At 31.7% G+C, this 15,050-nt stretch overlaps 1 protein-coding gene across 1 annotated transcript in view; it reads left to right on the plus strand.

The window, feature by feature from the left end:
• Positions 1-15,050, plus strand: part of LOC115876530 (lachesin-like) — a 502,686-nt gene that overhangs the window by 380,566 nt on the left and 107,070 nt on the right. The gene's annotated exons all lie outside the window — the stretch shown is intronic.

The following is a 15,050-nucleotide window of genomic DNA, read 5'->3' on the forward strand; positions in this document are numbered from 1 at the left end:
AAAACTTTAGTACATATCTTTAAAAACATCCTTTTCATGGAATAACAAGTCTGTTATTCGCCACTGTATTCTACATAAACATTTCTGCAATAAACAGTTTCCACTTTCTCGATACCTTTAACAATAACAGAGATACAGGGGGTGTCCCAAATTACAAAATTTTCAAAAAAACCTATAGCTCAGAAACGAAGAGGGTTATAAAAATTTTGTTTACGGCATCTTCCATTTAACAAAAAAGTGGGAAAGGTTTGTGCAAACCGTACCCTTCTATCTTCACTAATAACTGAGATACTGTATGATTTCAACCAAAATGGGGCACCCTGTACAAAGTTGGTCATTATAGAACTATGGTTTGGAATTTAACGCGTACGGTAATGAGTTAAATAAAATATGAAACAAATTAATTAGAAACTGAGAGTGAGTTGATCCATTTCTTCTTTGCTATTCCTGGATTTCACTTGAAGAATTTACATGCTGGAACAATAATAATTCAATAATATTAGGTAGTCATTTTACTCAAATAGCATTAGGGCGTTACATAATATGACAAATTATATAGCGTTCTTGCCTAATTAAATTCCAATCCCCCATCTCGTTCATTTTTAACCATGCCTACCCCCGCAGGCGCACGTAGGAATCGCTATCTCCGCACGAAGTTAAAAGGAATACTTAATATATGTTGTTTCTTTCTTTGTTTCTCTGTGTCCTAAGTGGGGGGTTATAAGTAATTCGTATTTATCATTCTCTTTATTTTACTTTTTAAAATATATCCTACGTATTTTGCATGATTATGCATATAGAGAATAAACCAGAATTTTAGTTTTAGATTTTCACTCCAATATTTCATTTAAAATTCACAGGCAATAAATCTGACCTGAAGCGATGTCAGACTTTGTGCAAATTTAGGTCGGGTGCTGGTGATACGACCGGTGACGTCGTCCTATTAAAAGTGACGTCGTTGGATCCGAGTCGGTAAATCCAACGATCTGCCGACGTACAAAATAACAACGTACCATTTGTACTAATTTTCTAACGTCGTTCCCACATTGGCTTGCACGACGTACATATACTTGAACTAGCCCGACGTCTACCTGTTGTCCGAATAGGATACGTCACACTGATAAAATCCCTAAAGTAACGCCGAATTATATTTTGTTGTATTTTATGTTCATATTTATTACCTAATTTACGTATCTCTATTTACGTCCGTAAATATAACCCATTAAGTAGCATTTGTGGCCTAATGAACATCATGAACATAACCTAATAAAAAGTTTTTGTCAACAAACTTAATTTTTTTATTATGCCTAAAAAAACACTAAAAAGGCATTTAGACATTCATCTACATTTTACAGAAAGAGGTCGAGGCTTTTGCAAAATAATAATAATAGAACAGGTAGGTATAGAATACTTATGTTTGTGGTATTAAGAAAGTATTCTCTTCGTTTCAAGCAGTGGTAAAAACTTAATGAGTAATAATCCGGAAGAGATGCTGCATTACACTGGTGCATCTTCATTTCTTTTTTTAGCTTAGGAAACCAGCAGACCGCATCCTCCTCCCACATGTGAGGTACTGGTTCTAATTCTTTTAAATTTTATATATGTATATACTATCTTAAAAAAGTGGCTGTCGATTTTTTTAAGGAGAAAATAAAAACTAAAATATAATTGCACAAATCCACAAATCACTGGTACGCAAAATGAGGTAACGCGTACGAAACCGTTGAACCGTCAACCGTCAAACCAGCGTCAAATATTTTTTGACAACAAACAATTGACCTATCATAGACCAATAACAGACAAAGTCGGGAATCGTTTACCAGGAATACGAAAAATTATATGCTCTGCGGCCGACGACGGATGCTCCTACGTATGCCGGCCGATCGCAAATTTTACCTGGCGTACGTTGGAATTATATACATCATAATAATATTGCCGGTCGTCCGGTTTGATGACTTCAGTCGTGTGAGACGACTAATATTGGAATTGGTATATTGTTAGTTCATATTAAGTCGGACACAGAAATCCGCCATTCTTAACAAGTATCCGATTGTCAGCCATTTTAAAATCGTTTTTTGTTTTTAAAATTTCTATTCACATTCCGATTTCTAGTAGAATAATATTGATAAGGTTGAGTTTGGGGGGAACCACAGTACAGTTTTATAATTAAACCAGCTAGAAAATAAAAAAAAAATATTTTGCGAGTTACTTTTTTATAGATATTTTCATTTCATAAATATACCTAATTTTAAAGGGGCTCGTTGTTTTCCGGAGTATTTTAATCAGATATATCAAAAAAGTGACTTCCGTTGACAAAACTGATGTTTGGATTAATGATTCAGAATTATTATAATATGAAATTAGGTAGGCACTTATAGTTATATTCGAGGAGTGATTATGAATCCATTATGTATTCTTGGTAGCAAATTTGAAACCAAACCTAATGCCGCAACCGCACATGCGATATTCGGCGATCTCCGATCGGGGCTTCGCCGATTTCCTATGTGTTCCTAGTTCGGCGACGAGAACGAGCACTCGTCTCTATGTTGTTGCTATCAGAGCCCGCATGTGTGGATGGAAAGACGAAGTCCGATCACGAGCGTTCGGTTGCGGCATAACGTAAGTGCTTAGCGACGAATTTTAAGTGACTGAAATCCAACGTAATATGACGTTGGTAATTGGTAGAATTACATTCCCTATTAGGTCAGATACCGACGTCGAGGCGACCCGAATCTGTATTCCCCATTTAGGTGCAAATAAGGGTCGTCAGACGGTCGAACAGACGTTGGTATTCGACGCGACGTCGGGTTTATGTAACGCGTTTATGTATACCCGACGTGAGATATCGTCTAAATGCTACTTGGGTTATTATTAGTAGTTTTCAATTTATGCTGAATTAAAATTATATTAACTCACTTATTAACTGGTAAAAACTACAAGAGGAGATTTATTGGGATAAATTTTATATACATACTACATACAGATATAGTTATTATTTATTTCAAGTAGAATCAAATTAGAAAAATGTGTATACCATCATCAGTCTTATTCAACGAACAAAATAAGGTTCTTATTACATGTGAAATGGCGGAGCATTACAAAAACATTAATATAATTAAAGAGAAGCGTTTTAATTTAAACTAAGAGAAAACTAGTTAGAAAGAAAATAAACGATATCTTAACAAAATTGCACTGGATAAAACTCAACTTGATAAATCGCAAACTGAGTACGGGGAGAAAAGCAGGATATTTTCTGCCAGGAATGTTGATACAAGCGGAAAAAGCAATTACTCATGTACTTTAACAGTTCCGTGGAAAAAGTAGAAAAAGAAAATTTTAAAATAAATAACCCAAATAAAACCGGAACAAGAATGAAATAGGTATAAATAAAAATTTAATTTATTTTTTTAAACGAAAATTATATGATCTTCTTCCCGACCTTTGACACAGATCAATGAATAATATCTATTCGAATCAACTTAATAGCGCTATGGTCAATAAATGCGAAAATTAAAAAAAAATGGAGGAAGTAAGCAAATTATTGGACGATTTTATGGAGAATATGAGAAGAGAAAAAGCGAAAGAACAACAGAGACTGCGAAAAGAGAAAACAGAAGGACAAGAAAGACTACGGAAAGAACGAGAAGAGGAACGAACCCGACTAGACCGAGAAAAGGAAGAGGAAAAATTACGACATCAAGAAGAACAGGACAGAGGAAGAACAGAGATCTAGAAGGACTTGAGAACATTTTCGAAAGATGATTGAAATTCAACGACAGCAAGACAAACAAGTAGAACAGAGCCAGAATAGAATAATTTGGAAATTCGTTTGGAGGAACGACGTCAAAGGGAAAGGCAAGAAGATCAGGACCGTCTTAAGAAAACTTGGGAAAATCAGGAATTTTGAGAATCACCTTCAAGAAGCCGTAGAAGATCTAGGTTTAAAAAAACCGTCTAGGACTGGAACCGTCTGCTACTGGAACAAAAATCGAAAAACCTAAAAAATATATTTTGTTGTTAAATGCTATTGCATTAAAATCCGAACTGAAACCAGCTGGCCAGTGGCTTTTTACTCGTAAACAATTTACCTGCGCAACAATAAGAGGATTAACCCTCAACTGGAGTGGTGAATTTTTGTACCGTTTATGGCTTGCAATTTTTTTTTTCATTTAAAAATACATGATGAAGAGATTTTATAAAAAGCTTGTTATTTTAACACTGTTTACAATATATTCAAACTTGTGAACAAACAATTTCTCTCATTAATTTTCAACAAATTAATAAGAATGGACACAAAAATAAAGTAAAAAGTATTTTTAAGGTAAAAGGAATTTTTGACAACAGAAATATAACTTGGCTAAGAAACCCGTGGAAATTCAAAAACATATACAGGGTGGTCCGAACTGTATTCCGGCAACTTCGGCAGCATATTCTGCAGATAAAAATAAGTAAAAAAGTTCGTATAAATATATGTCCTAAAATGCTTAGTTTCAGAGATACAGGGTGTAGAAGTTTCATTTTTATTTCGTAATTTTTTCTAAGTAATTTCTGAAATATTTGGATGAAAATTGGTGTCTGGAAGTTTTTTGATATGAGAAATTTGATTTTGATATCAATATGACTCCTACTAGTAGAGGGCACCACCTACGTGTGTTTTAACTGTTTTGAAACGTAATAACTTTTTGTCTATACCTGTATAAAACTACCGAGCGAAAAAATATACATCTCTGTGGTTTTCTACGTAAAAAATATCTCTTTGTAAAAATCTAAAAAATATATTTAGAATGGAAATAATAAATACATGTCATTATTGACGAAAAATAAACACGTTGAGTAGAGATAGTTATTTCACTGAAATAATAAATTTGGGAAATTTTTATTTTTTTAAATTAATCATAATTTTTTCTGCAAAAAATGATGAGAAAAGTGTCGATTGAACATTTGGCACAAAAACATTTCAACTTTATGATTTGAGTCTAATAACTATTTAGTCAACATGTTTAATTTATGTCAATGATGACAGGTATTGATAATTTCTATTCCAAATATCTCGAAAATAATTACTCGTAGCGGTTTTTACCAAGAGACCTTTTTCGCGTAAAAAACGTCGTAAATGTATATTTTTTTACTCGGTAGTTTTATACAGGCACAGACGAAAAGTTATTACTCTTCATACCAGTTAAAAAATATGTAAGTGGCACCCTCTTCTAGCAGGAGTCATATTGATATCAAAATCAAATTTCTCATGTCAAAAAACTCCCAGACACCAATTTTCATCCAAATATTGACGTTACTTCAGAAATTATTTGGAAAAAAATTGAAATAAAAATAAAACTTCTACACCCTGTATCTCTGAAACTAAGCATTTTAGGACATACATTTATACGAACTTTTTTACTTATTTTTATTTGCAGAATATGTTGCCGAAGTTTCCGGAATACAGTTCGGACCACCCTGTATATTTTATGATTTTACCGTATTATTAACAACTGAAATGTCAAGCTAAAGTAGTAAACCTTGAATGTACATAACTTTTTCAAATACAGTTCATGCTAATACAGGATCTGCATTTGCCGCACATGGATCGTGCACATTTGATTAATGAGATTTTTGTTTTTGTCATTTCCTCGTTGACATATGGTTGACATATACCACATATTTTCTGGTATTTATTGGTTAGGCAAATTACGAGAAGAAGGCAACGAGAAACCGGAAAGCTTCTTTTCGTTTAAATTAGATAATTTTTTAGATTTCTCTTTTTGTGGGGAAATACCGAGTTTTTTTTTCAAGTTATCAGGCAATAATGTCACATGTCACTTGTGAGTTTATTTTTTTATATTGATTTATAAATCTCTGGCATTTTGTGGCTGTGGTTTTTGTCAAGGATCCACTAAGAAATACTCTGTATTCCATGACTTTCTATTATAGACCCGTCCGTCATACTTTACTATAGGGAGATATGGAAAGTTATTGTTTGAAATACGACTTTATCTGTTGTAACTCCGACTTAACCCAAAATAGCCCGAGCATAAAGGGGAAGTTAGTCTTACAATATTGTCTACACATTAGAAGCCTTTCCATATATTTTGCATTTAAGTGTAGTTTAGTTAGTTTGAGTTAGTTTAAATTGAAAATTTAAACTTCCTTTGTAACTGATAAATTATCTTTAATAGGCAAAGTATTACACTCTGTAGGAGGCCATAAATTTAAATATTTATTGTGGGACAATAATGGAGCAACTTAACCAATATATACTCTAATATTGAAAAAATTCACAGATTTTGCAACATGCGCAACCATCATAGGCGTATTGAAAATACCAGATACAAGTCGGCGGTTGTCGGCAATCACCTGTTTTTTTTTACATTTTATATTAATTTGTGACGTAATTTGGAAGAGCTCAATAGAAATATAAAGAACTAAACCTTGTTTGGAAAGCAATTTGACATTCGTGACGTCACCACTCCGGCAGTCTATGGTGCGTCCAGACCTGACGAGCCGAGCGCGAGACGAGAGAAAGACAAGAGCGAGACAAGAGCGAGACGAGAGCGAGACATTTTCTATCCATTTTTTACGCCAACCTGCCACGAGACAAGCCGAGTGGGATCATAGTGAAAGAAAGCCAGACACATATTAAATTGCAATTGAATATAACAAACGATGGCCAAATAATAACGCATACAGTAATACATTTTTGTATCTTTAATATGATATTCGGTCTTTAACATGGTATTCATCTTCGGTTTTCCCCCTTTTGGCTGTTTTCCCCTTTATCCCTTACACGACGTTTTTTACATAATACGTTTTCTAACGTTTTTAGAACAAAATGTTAAATAAAAAAGTTATTGGTAAGGTTAAGAAGCACATTTTAACATTACTATAGAGTATACAGTGTAATTCAAAAAAGTGTTGCGGATATAATATACATATTTTCTAATGGGAATACCCTATTTTTTATTTTATTATTGGGTTATACATACGTACAATTCGGTAACTTTTCTTGCCATTTTTTGATATTATATGTCTAACATTAATAGATGTTGTAATAATTCAATTTATTTAAAGAAATGTTGGATTTCGGTAGGGTAAAAATTATCAGTGACATAAAATTTGTAAATTCTATCAGAAAAAATGATAATACATACGGTGTACGATTTAAAAATTTGAGATTACTTAATTTTAAATGGTCGAAATTTATAAATCAGAGCTAATATCTCGCAGTCGGGTGGGCCTACCAAAAACACGTCCAGGCTTTTGAGCTTTCTTTGATCGGCCGTTGGAAAACTGAAAGGGGACGCATAGTAACGAGGCTCCGTGGGTTGACTCGCGACGCTCTCGCGAGACTCGTCCACACAGCAAATTTGGAATGTCTCGCGCTCGTCTCCCCAGGTTTGGACGCACCATCGTACAGCTGATCGCCATTCGCAAATATATTCCAGATATGTATAGTGATCAAGTAAACCGTTCGCAACGTTAAATAATTTTGATATTTAATTTTTATCGTTATTATCGATGCTTTTTATGAAAGTGTATACATAGAATGAATTGCATTAATTTGCAATAGCACTTCGATCCCACAGTTTTGTTATGGAGCCAGAATAAACCAACCAGAATGAGTATTATGTTACCGTAAAAGCCCGAATATTGGTTAAACGTAGAGTTGCCCACGTAGAAGCCCGAAATATACCAAAAAATGGGTCAGTTTCGGTTAAGTTTAGGTTAGGTCTATATTTTTATTAATTCAAAACCAACTAAAACTTAATTCTAATCTAACCTAAACTCACCCCTTCTTTTGCATATATCCGGCTATTACCTGGGTATTCCTAGGTTTAATTAATATTCGAACTTACGGTGTAAATTTATTTAGGGCCCATAAATTTAAATTCGCCGTACAACAAAATTTCACCAATTTTCTCAATAAAAATTAAAAGTTATAAATCATACTATTTTTTATAGAAATGATGGAATAAGGATGAACGGGGTGCCGGTAGACCAAGAAGATACTTGGAATGTATAAGTGTTAATTTATACTCGAATTGAGTTGCCTCACAGTATAGGCATATTTTGAACCCTTACCATGCATAGTTACTGTAGATAAAAATAAATTAAAATATAGTTGGCTCCAACGATAATTTAGTTTGCAGCTTCTTTTCATCATACCTAATAAAAAAACCGTGACAACCACTACTTATAGCATGTACCTACATATGTATTTTAATAAAATTATATAAGAGTTTCTTGCCTTGAACTGCTAATATAGAAATTAATTCCACGCTGTGTTCGACATAATGTGGATCAACCTGCTCTCACTACCGGTTTCGGGGCCCTACCCCATCATCAGGTGAGCTTGGGTCGTTTCCACAATATGTCGAGCACAGCGCAGAGTATATAAACACGACTTGTCGTAAAGTAGCCGTAAGATATTAAGTCCCGCATCGCGATATCCTAATATAGGTAGATTAATTTCTATATTAGCAGTTCAAGGCAAGAAACTCTTATATAATTTTATTATATACCTAAAAACTGCAAGAAATTTATTTTCCATATGTATTTTTAAACACCATTAAGAGATTTAAGTATAAAAGGTGCCCATAATGTGAGTAGCGGTATTGACGGTTTTTTGTTATGAGGGAAATAAGCAGCAAAATACATTATCGACTGCAGCAACTATGTATTCCTAGTTTACATTCAGTATGTCCAATTAATATGGAATATTATACCTATACATGGCTTTTAAACATTTTCTACCATTATATTTTGATAGTTGAGTTTTTGAAATTATTTGTTAGCTTCTTAAACAAAACAGACCCATAATAATTCAAATCTCTATCATCCAAGACTTTCAAGAATTATAAAGTAATCTCACGTCAATTTTTTAAATTATTGCATGCCTTAAGTATTTGCAAAGTTAACAAAAATATTTCTTTGCATACCTTGCAATTAATATATTTGGTCTAATTTATCGGTTCTGCATCATATCCGAAATTCAGATTCAGGGCCTATTTTACCATAAGGCCCAAAAGGCCCGGGCCTTGGACCCGGTGGTCTGGGGGCCCGTTAAAGGTTGTAAAATATTCATAATTTCAAATGTAAATTTACATAGCAGAGAAAAAAAACAGTTACCTCTGATAAGGAAAATAGAATTAAATAAAATTAGCTTTAGATTGGTATAATTAATGCATTTTTAAAATTATTTGTAAATTTATATCAAAGATACCGGCATCGGCGATTCCCCAATCTAAAACTAACTAAATAACACTTCGTCCTATATGGGAGAGTTTGTTTAAGTTTTGTTATATAAATATTTTCATTTTTTTTTAATTATATTTACTTTTGTATTTATTATTTATTGTTATTATTTACTTTGTTTTTTTGTTCACCAAAAGAAAGTTTTTTTTTATTTTGTTAATTTACTATTAGAAATTTTTTGGTATAATTAATGCATTTTTTAAAATTATTTGTAAATTTATATCAAAGATACCGGCATCGGCGATTCCCCAATCTAAAACTAACTAAATAACACTTCGTCCTATATGGGAGAGTTTGTTTAAGTTTTGTTATATAAATATTTTCATTTTTTTTTAATTATATTTACTTTTGTATTTATTATTTATTGTTATTATTTACTTTGTTTTTTTGTTCACCAAAAGAAAGTTTTTTTTTATTTTGTTAATTTACTATTAGAAATTTTGTTTAGGTAAGTTTTGTTCTCGGTTTTGTTAAAAAAAATATTTAATTTTTAAAATTAGAATCAATTGTTTTTTTTTTCATTATTTATTTTGTTGAATAAAATAATGTTTATTTATTTTTTTAAATCATTAAAAAAATAAAAATAATTGTTTTATTTTTTTAACCCAAACTAACGAGAATTTTTGAATTTTATTGGAAAAGAGGGCCCGAATTTTTGCTTGGGCCTTAGGGCCCGACCAGATGAAAAGTAGGCCCTGTTCAGATTGTGTGTGACACAACGAAGAGTGAACGTGCAACGTGAAAGACAAGAAAAATGGCAAGTAAAAAAATGTAAAATTTTAATTACTAATTACACAGTCCTTCCCTTGAGTTCTTCTGCCTAAAATCTATATTGCCTTCCCTAAGATTTTAAATATAAATGATTGTGTGAAATTCATAACCAGTTTACCACAATTTAAATTTAAGATAATTATTTAATTATTAAATCCATAATTATATTAAAAAATTACACTTACGAAGTTAATAAATATGAACTATTTCTAGTTAATAATTTAATAATTATTCTGATAGAAACACGCCGGATTTTTTATTTTAGAAATCATACAGGTTATAATCATTAATATGACTATATGTATTAACAATACTTAAATAAAAATTTATTTGAAGGAATGCTACTTGAAGTATTAACTCGGAATAATTATTAAAAACTGCTCATCGCGTTATCGATATCGGCGTCTTGTGACTGTTGTATGACTATATGTATTAACAATACTTAAATTAAAATTTATTTGAAGGAATGCTACTTGAAGTATTAACTCGGAATAATTATTAAAAACTGTCGGCGTCTTGTGACTGTTGTCTGGCTGATTGGCCGTTTAGGTACCTATAGTTTGATTTCAGATAATGCAGATTTTAATGTGCCATTTGTGATTTTTTTATTGGAATTTATTTACATATTTAGTATACTCTATGAAGTGCTCATGTCCATTTTCAATTATTAAAGTGCCTATTTAGATACATTTAAAATTAATTAATTAGTGTATTGTAATTGAATTATCGATTTGTTTATTTTTTATGAAATGTATTTTTTTTCTATTAAAATAAACATAGCTTTACTTACAAAATCGCTAGCTAGCCATTTTTAAATACAGGCTGTTAATTAACTATCTGGCAAACTTCAGAAGGTGATTCTTTGTGTTTTAAGGTAAAAAGTTAATATAAACATGTGTCCGGAAATGCATAATTTTAAAGATACAGGGTGTCAAGTCCTAATAGACATTTTTTTATTAATATTTCAAAGATCCGTTGGCCGATTTTGTTAAAATTTCGCCGTGTTGTGAATTTTGATAAGTTAGCACAATTAAATGATAATATTAAAATAACTATTATTTACAACAATATTCAAACGGTAAAAACTTATCAACTTATCCCAATAAATATTTGACAACGCCTTAGATTCATTTGTTTTAACGCCTGTTGGCGGTGGAAACTATGCAAGCTTTCTCTTTGTCCTAAGTTGATAATTAAAAAAATAATAATCATATAAAAAAATATGGTAATTAGTCTAAATTTATTATTTATGTGATTCTGCTCTTTCTCGTATAATTTGCTCCTTGTTTCTCATACGGAAATAGTTAGATTAAAATAGCCAAACTGTACCGAACAACCCATGCCTTGACATATTTTCTTTTAAAATAATATCGCTTTCTTTATCCGCCGGTCCAGACTCGACCTTGCCCTATTCGCTCATCAACGGCTCTATCAACTTAAGTACGTGTTGACAGGCAGGTTATTGAACCCATGTTGCTTCTAGCATGTCGTTTTTTCAAAGATGGGTCCCATATAAACGCGGCCAGAAGTATTTTCAATACTAATAATATACGTAGTATTAAATAGAGGCATAGTATATTATATGCTTTCCAGCGATATAAGCTATAATATTTCTATAAATTACTAATATTATTTATTTTTTCTTTCTATAAATTACTAATATTATTTATTTAAACTATATTACTATAAATTAATAATTATTAATTTATTTATATAGCCAATTCTTATCCTTCTTGACTAATTTCACTTAGTTTGCATGGTATTCTTATTCTGTTGTGATGATAACTTATAAAAAGACAGAATGTTTTATTAAAAAAAAAAAATAATATTACTACATACACTTTAAGTAACGTTATGCAAATATTCAAAAAAATCCTTCATTATTTTGAGTACATAAAATGCATCTCTTGAAAACTGATTTACAAGTTTTACTCACAGAACGACCGGTCGACTGTATTAAACTTCTCCCGTACCGCCTCTCCGAGTGCCTCTCTTAATTCATAAACTCTTTTGTAACCCTTGTTGTTAACCATACCGCATAAAACAAATCTAAAATGGATAGGTCAGGTGATCGAGGAGACCCATGCAATTAGTCCATCTCCAAGACAGTGATATTCTCTTTAGAAAGCAGTCTTTGCTCTAACAGCTGTAAAATATCAGCTCCGCTATTTACCAGCAACGTAGCCGCTGTTCGTCTAAAAGCATGACCTTTGTAGGTTTTCGCATTGGGAAGTTTCAAAAAGCTAGCAATTTTGTACGGAAATTTAGATATATAATTGTATCCCAAGGGTTAATTTCGAGCTTTTCCTAATCGATATTAACAAAAAATCTCTTATTTTCAATATCTTTACGTAACTGTATAAATACTTTCACAATGTCTATCCAACTTGTGTTAGTTATCATAAATGATCTGCTCTTATAAGTTTTTGTATCAGGAATTTCTATGCAAATTTTGTTTTCTAAAATATCAATATGCGTATTTTTTATCTTCAGTAGCTCATCACTTCGACATGCCCCAGACACACCTACTTTCAATGCTATTTCATATCGACCCCTACTTTTCTCTGGAAAAAAATTGGCTTCTGCTGTTTTTGCAGCTTCTGTAAGTTCTGGTGGAGTACCAATATTAAAGTAGTCTTCATTATCAGAACTTTCCGACAACATTCTGGCTTTCCATGTTATATAAATTCGAAAAAGCAAACGAGATATTCAAAATGTCACTTAGTTGTTTGTTTTGCTGTTGAAGGTTTGCGAGGTATATTCTTTGGGTTTGCGTCATAACAACCACTGGTACCGGTAACTATATGGAAATGCCAAAACAGAAAACGACAAATTTTCGCATATTTATTTAATTTTTTCAAAATAAAATACTGTCCCTATTTTTAATTAATGATGTGGTTGTAAATAAAATATTATACAAACCTCGGAGGAAAGTTTTCATTATTGTCTCGAGATTTAGTTAATCACTCGACAGTAATGAAACACTTCCCTCCTCCCCGGTATGTAACATACTATTTTCCACTTCAATTTGTCCTAAATAAACTGAATAAAGAAATAAAAAATATAACGAACAAAACCGTCAACTAAATCGTCGATAATGTATGTTGACTGAAAATTAACTAAGACAAATGAAATATTTATAAAGCTAGTATTAAGATTTCGGCGTGTGTCATTAATTTAAATGTCAGGAACAGATCTTGACTTATACATAGACAGCCTCCATGTGAGACGTACGTTTTATAAGCGCTGCATAAATTGTCTTGTGAGTGAAAAATACCCTTTCTATTAAAAAAGTGTTTACCTCCCATAAATCAAAGCGAACGGTGTTTAAAGCTCAACACCCTGGTTTTTGTCTTCCGAAAACGCTCCAACCCTTGTAAAGGTTGACAGTTGGGTAGCCGCCGGCATAATTGATTAAATAAAAACTCCCCTTTTTGATATAAATTAGACTTAAAACGTGTCCATTAAATCAATTATGTCATATGCTGAGATTATTAATTTATAAATACAAATTATTTTGCAAAATTTTGAATTTGTTTGTCAATAATAGATCAATTGTCATAAATAGATCACTTATGATAAAATATCTGTTGTTTTTATTATAATCTGAATTTATTAAAAATAATATAAATCTGCATAATACTGTTTACAAATTACTTAACAAATAAAATTAATATTTACACCAATTAGCAAATAAACTAAAATTTAAAATGTGTTTGAATACAATAAAAAATGTAAAATTAAGGATTGTTAAACCAAATCACTGGTACTCACTTATCAATTAATTCGTTCTGTTCAACTGAATCAGTCATACTGCCTCAGTGATAGTGAAGATATTGTCACCTGAATGCAAGAAAGGGGTAACTCTAAATTTTCATGTTTTGTTACCTCCTCGGAATTATGGAAAAGAGCGCCTTAGTGCATAAAGTGGTTATATCAGGTTATATTAATTATATCATTGCTTGTATACAGTCATTATAAATGATAATGACACCCATTTTTTGCATTCAGGTGACGATATTATAATGAACGTGAGAACATGTTTTCAATTCGACTGAAGAGAATATGCATACTTTCAAGGAAAGCGAAAGTTAATTCTACTTTTGTTCATTTTGGCTAAACAACTAATACAAACCCAGTGTGAGGACGTAGGTACTTTATCATTCTGTTTTCCGAGTTTTGAGAAAATATTTACACTATTAGCTTCCAAAACTATTCCATTTATTTCTGCGTAGTATTAACTGCTAAGCTCACCATCTACAAATGTTTCGTCGTTTTTGATTCATCAGATAATTTCGTATATTATAAGCTAATTGTAAAAATACTTCTCGGACAACTTGTCGTAATTTTTTAGATATTTTTTATGACCATGAGCTCAACCAAAGAAAACCATAGTTATAGGATACTTTGGTAGAATTACTTTGGCTATATGACATAAATTAGGATTGACTGATGACATAAATTAGGATTGACTGACGTATTCAATAATTGTTTTTGATCACTTCCTGTTTCACCGGAAATTATTGACACCCTAAATCGGATTTTTTTAATATTTAATTTTTCCAAACGGAACAGGGGTGGTTCATTAGCATATTTGGGAAAAGCATTTTTTTACCAATAATTTGGTACCACACATTTGATATTTCGAGTCAAATTGTCGTTATGAACCGCATGTTACAATTTAAAATAAACCATATGCGAATATGACATATGATATGTCATTCTATTCAGAGTATCAATTTCTATCGAATAAAGTAGAAATATGCCGGGGGTTCCATTTACAAATCAAAAGTTGTAGTCGCTTCCGGTGAAAGAGGAAGTGACCAAAAACAATTAAATACGTCAATCAATCCTAATTTATGTCATATACTAACATACCAAATTTTGTTTTTTATCTAAAAAAATAAAAAGTTATAGGGGTGAGCCTCTTTTGACAGCGCACCCAGTAGATATTGAATATTTCGTATGATCGAAAAAATCGTTTAGTTGGCTTGGAAATAACGACTGTTACCATTTACCATAATATTTTA

The sequence above is a fragment of the Sitophilus oryzae genome, unplaced genomic scaffold, assembly GCF_002938485.1.
Source record: "Sitophilus oryzae breed Bouriz unplaced genomic scaffold, Soryzae_2.0 scaffold_1059_pilon_pilon, whole genome shotgun sequence".
In the NCBI taxonomy this organism is placed as follows: Eukaryota; Metazoa; Arthropoda; class Insecta; order Coleoptera; family Curculionidae; genus Sitophilus; species Sitophilus oryzae.